Consider the following 6,000-nt stretch of genomic DNA (forward strand, 5'->3'; position numbering starts at 1 on the left):
GACCTTAATTCTCTAAAAAATCCCATACATGAACGCCAAATTTGGCATGTTAACATAACCAATCCTGCACTACTCTCTTAGGTCTACCTGGCCATGCCAAGTACTTGTTGAACTGCCTCCGTTGCTTGAGAGAGGAATTCGCCCCCAAAATCTGCTTATAACCAAGTATTACTTGCATTGGTTTCCTCGCTCTATCATAAGTCTTATTGAGACCAAAATGCCTTGCTAAAGGAGAACGGTCTATGGTCTAATTCTTTAAGACCTAACATTCAAGTGTAACAGTCCAACTTCCAAACCGAATTCTATGAACTGTTCCTTGTCTGCCATCCTTACATTTATGATAAGAGTAACTTCCAGCAGCAGCTGACAAGATCTTATACAAAGTGACTTTATGAGACAATTCACAGCAATGGTGTAGCTGTACTTATGATAAATAAGCAGCCCTACGTATTGCAAATATTTTTTAAGGAGACTGCACTTTTTTTGGTACCTCTGTGTCTGCCTTAGGTTACACTGCATCTGATTCCTGACCGGAAGGGTAGAACTATCGTATCATTAAGAACAATGTAAGCGGAAAAGGGGGATAGCCCTTTCATATACCAATCTAATAGCTATGCCGTGGTTTGTTAATGTTTTTTCGACTCTATTGACCAGCGCCTTCCTGCCTCATTGCCCACAGACATCGTACGAATGGATTTACATGGTGCAGCTTTCTTTTCTTGGAAATAAATTGCACGTATGGGATTGAACACTTTTAACTCTCCTTTTTCCTCTCCTTGGATGTCTTTTGGTCCACTTCATGGGATTACTTTTAATTGTTCATGGTGTCACGCTGCTCCAATTGTCATGTTCAAGCACATCCAAGTTCATGGTGTGTGTCCCAGGCATACAAATTACTGTTGTCTTTCTGTGTTATAGGCTTGAAATTCTACAGGCACACAAGCATGGTACAATTTAGGCTCTCCAGCCGTGGAACTTCTTCACCAGCAGAAACTGTGGGCTACCATGCAAGGAAATGATCTTTCATTCACGTTTGACTATAAATATCACAGTTTTGCATCTTACAGATGTATTTGCTTATTTCCATTGCTTGCTTTATAGACCAAAGTAAAGGGGAAACAGAAGCAGACCCGCAGACCCATGAAATGTGCAGTGCTTATAGATAAAATGTGTGGACTAATCCAAAACTGTGCGGAGCCTAAAAATCAAAATGCCTTATAGGAATGCCTACAAATCAAAATGTAACTGAAATTCAACTGGGTGGACAGAAACAGAGCAAGACGGATACCTTCGATCTAAGGCAAGCCTTAGATCGAAGGTATCCGTCTCGTTTAGAGCCATGCTGTTTTAGCATGTACTGCTCAACGGGTGACAAGTCATGCAGGCTTTATATAGTTTTTTGAACCAAGTGCACATAGCTAGCTATGTTATGTATATGGTATCAATAATCTGCTAATGCCATATTGCATCTATAAATGCTCCACCTTATTTCTCTAAAAAGTCCCATACATGAGCTCCAGATTTGTATTTGTGATAGTATATGCTTATTCTATGGTCTACACCCACTGTTGGGCGCTGATGACGTCAGTGGGGATGTCATAGTAGCTTGTCCCTCTATGCATGATGGAGTTTATGGTTTCAACCTTATGAGTGACTATCATGAGATTGAAACTGCACTATGTTGTGTTTTTAGAGGATGAGTTTGGGCATGTTCCTGGTCCATTTAGATATAAGCTACTTTTGATTGTAATCTTATTGGACTCCCTGCATCCTTCTGAATGGAAGCACATGTGAGGCTAATTGCAATTGGCTATTGTTGGAGCCACAAGGTGCAAGATGGACCTTGCGACGAGAAAGACATACTCTCTAGAAAAGGAAAAGGGTAATGCGAAGGAAAGCCCTGATAGGGTAAGCCAACTAAAAATAATTCTTTTTTAGAGAGGGGATTCTTGAGACTGTGAGAGCAAGAAAAAGAATCAGACATGCTATTATTGTATCATCACTGCAAGGAACAGGTAGCCCCCCAAAAAAAGTGTGTCTAAGAACGAAGAGCCTGAATCACTGCAAGGAAGAGGTGGCACAAAAAAGAAGAGTTGTCTAAGAATGAAGAGCTGTAATTAGGGAGAACAAATTTAGTGAAGGGGGAGCTCTCTTGGTGGTTACACCTTGTAGCCTCGAGATTGGATTCTGAATAGATTGGCCCAAGGTGTGACAATATCCATGTCTGATGTTGAATAGCTCTTGAAGGATTTTGATTTCTTTTTTAGGATAAAGGACAATGAGGCTGCTCAGATTTTGCTGAGAACGAGGCCGTGTGCACTAGGGAGCATGAGGATGTGGAAGCCACCTAGATGGCTTTGCGCTTAGAAAGAAAAACTGCATGTGAGGATCGAAAAATTGCCGCTGTTTGTGCATTAAGAAATCCAAGATTTTCTTAATGCAGGTTGTTTGAGCTTCATACTGCCCATGCTTCGTTGAACATCGTTTGCCAATATGGATGAAGGTTCACAAACGGTTCACGTCGCATTCAGATTTGATTGCACTAGGATTGAGCTAGAGTTTGAACATACTGCATACTAGAATCCTAGATAACAAAGCAACTATGACTGTGTTCTCTAGTTTAGTTGGTTGCTCTGAAATTTAGTGAAGGAAGCTGCTTTGGTTGCTATGTTATGGAGCCATATGCTTGGCCCAGCAAAGAGGGCTGGGTAGGCATGGATTTGGACAGCCCTATGGGCTGGGTCTGCCCTACTTAATGCAGATCTGTGACAACAAGGACCCATGGCTGGGGCTATGGAAGAGCCCAGCAAATGGCAAAGAGGGGGTCTGCGGCAGGGACATAAAAGGCTTGCTGTAGGTTGGCCAAAAAAGCCTGGTTAGCCAGACAAGGGGCGAGGGCGGTTGGGCCCTGAATGAGGGCTCATTGGAGCAGGTTAGGTCGGCCAAATCTTGCTCAGCAGTCGGCCATCTTTAGGAGACTGGCCCCTCCCTCTACAAAGGGGCCTTGTATCCATTCTATCCTTAGGACATTAATCAACAGAGCTACAGAAGCCCCAGATGTGGCAGAGCAGGAAGAGGGGCAGCTACTGGAGCAGCAGCAGCAGCCCTCTTAGTTGCATAAAGAGCACCAGATGCCGGTGTTAGAAGGGTGCATATTTTGTACAGAAATTGGCCCAGTTTCTTGCAATGTATTTTGGTTATCCTATTTGCAGTGTGTTCTGAGTGGCTGCTTTGAGCTATGTGCACACCTTATCTGTAAGTGAACCTGATGCAGCTTAAGTTTGGCACAAAGTCTTCCGCCTTAGGCTTAAGCTTTCCAAAAGCAAGATCCTGTATTCTATCATCATATCAGATCAACTCTGGGACAGGTGCCTACACATGTTGAATTGTAGGCCTCCTGCTCCAATTATGTCATAGATCCATAGATTTTGGGAATTTTGAAAAGTTCTCTGCTTATATCTGTAATAAGGTCTGGATTCAGACCAGCCAAGGCAGGTGCCAATCTGCTTCATGTGGCGACCATATTGTGTATTCAAGTCTTCATTGGTTGTTCAGGCATACCTCGATCTATAACAGATGGGACGAGTACCTGCTTATGTAATGTTAACTCCTCGCGACTTGAATCCACGTCAGTGCTATGGCGCTAATCTCAACAATTCTCGCCTAAATGGGCAAACTGTGTAACAGAATTTTATGAAGAGACTATGCGAGGCTTACACGCCGAGCCTAGTTCCATAATTGGATTGCTAAATACATTGCTATGCTACATCTACAACAATGAAAGTTGTACAAGATGTTTAAAAAATGTTACAAGAGTCTATCAAATAGTCAAAGCACATCGAGGGCCCTCACATTAAAGAATTGTATGTTAGCTTTGAGGGGGCTCTCATTATTCACATGTGTTGATTAAAGAACATCTTGTTCTAGTCTGAGATGATCAATTACCAAGGATTTTATGCAGATGATATGGCATAACCTTGTTCTCTTGTATGAGGTGGTTGAGATGAGGTAGCAAGAGATTGAGCAACATATTGTTATGCAAGAAAGCAATAGATGGGAACTTTGATAGGTTTAAATATAAGAGCTGGGTGGTGTAGTAAAAAATATGCTTCTACACACAAAGATAGAGGTGGGAGGTGTAGTAAAATATATGCTTTCTAGACATGGATTTTTTGGCAATGCAAGTTGAAGAGAGTTATCATGATGCTAAGTGTTGAGTCAACGAGTGCCAAGTCTTGGAATGAAGATAGAAAAGGCCAAGGTAGTGGGAGGACACCAAGCTAACATTTTTGTGGATGCTCAGACATAATATACATGAATATTTCTCAATCAACCTCTACACTTTGGCTTGTAGTGCATTGATTGGAAAAGGACCAAGTTGCCTATAGATTTATGCTAGCATAGCATCCACTTTTGCTCAATTTTATACTCAATTAAGGTTACCTTTTGCAAGTGATGATAGTTTGTTGCAAAGAAATGGAGGAACTTGTTGAACATATCCTGAAACTAAGACCTTTATGAAAGGGTACAAGTTTCTACAATTTGGAATGGATCTACAACTCATAGAGGAGAAACCCCTAGTAGAAGTTGTAAAAGCATATAATTCTATTGCTCAGGTGTAGTTACTAACTCTTCTGATCCAAGCGTGGGCTCTTCCTGAGTTCAAGGACTTACCCATCTAAATCTTTGAATGCAATTCTCCTAAAAGATTCACTTGGGGAATGTTAGGGCATTCATTGCAGTAATGACCCTTTCTCTGACATCCATGACAAACCACATTGGCTTGATCATGCAAAGGATGCACTACTTGATTCTTTATGCTCACCATCTCTAGGAGGGAAACTATTGATGAGGTCATGGGGAAAACTATTGAAGAGGTTGAGGGGGAAACTATTGACGAGTTGCATGGGGTTGGAACTAGGAAAGAAGGTGGCACCAAGTCTACTTGCACCTTGTTGAATTTCAAGGCCATTGATTGTGCTTGTTCCATGGTGGTGGGGCTCGAGCTCTTCCACTTGAGCTTGTGTTGAAAATCATCACTGGTGAGAGCACGTGGCTCAACTCATATTGTGTCTTTCTGGTAGAAAAACCCTCATTGCTCGCCCAAGGGGCTATTAACTATCAAGGCATTAGGAAAAAAGGGAGCTCATTTTGGGGCCCTAAGAGAAATTCACAATTTCTTCTCTTTGTGTTCGTTCGAAATATGTAAAAATAATAAAATCCTCAATAAAATATACACAAGTACTGTAAACATGCCAGAGGTTAGAAGAAAAAAAATTTTCTTTTATATTCAATACTCATATTCCACGAGCTTTTGCATTCAAAGCTCTTACAAGTCACATCTTTCTCTCAATCCTCCGTGATCCGTTTAGCTTCTTTGTCAGGACACCTTAACTAATCTCACCATAGGCTTGGTTTTCAAACTTTCCAAAGCTTATTGCCATCATCAACTCTTTGCTTTAATAAAAGGTGATGAGATTGTGAAGCAATTGAAAAACATTGCTCTCAAAATGGCAGCACCCAACTACAACACTACAGAACAAGCCAACAAGATATGACATCACAATCTTCATATTGATTTAGCAAAAGAATATACGCCTCTACCAAAACAACAGTATGTAGGTGCCATGCAAAGAGAGAACCTGAGGAGAGAAGGCTTTCAACATATCGACTTATTGTGTGATGAAACATTTATCCAAAATGTCTACTCAGAAACTCTACCCCTCCATTAAAATCCAACAACATTGTTGGAGTTTGTGGGTAACGAAAATAAAGGTATGCATGGACACACCATAGGTCAGTCTGAAGTTGCACATGTGTATAAGCGTTTAGACGAGCAAGAGGCGAACACAAAAATGCAATAGATAGTCAAAAGCTCTAGATTGAAAGAGCAACTACAAAATGAAATTGAAGAACATACAAAGACGAAGGAGAAGTTATGGAAAGCAAGATCAAAAGCAACCCCATTGGAGGATAGGCTTATAAAAAGAAAACTTCACA

The sequence above is a fragment of the Dipteris shenzhenensis genome, chromosome 30 (assembly GCF_047967505.1).
Source record: "Dipteris shenzhenensis isolate YYH24624 ecotype China chromosome 30, Dip_SZ_1.0, whole genome shotgun sequence".
Lineage (NCBI taxonomy): Eukaryota > Viridiplantae > Streptophyta > Polypodiopsida > Gleicheniales > Dipteridaceae > Dipteris > Dipteris shenzhenensis.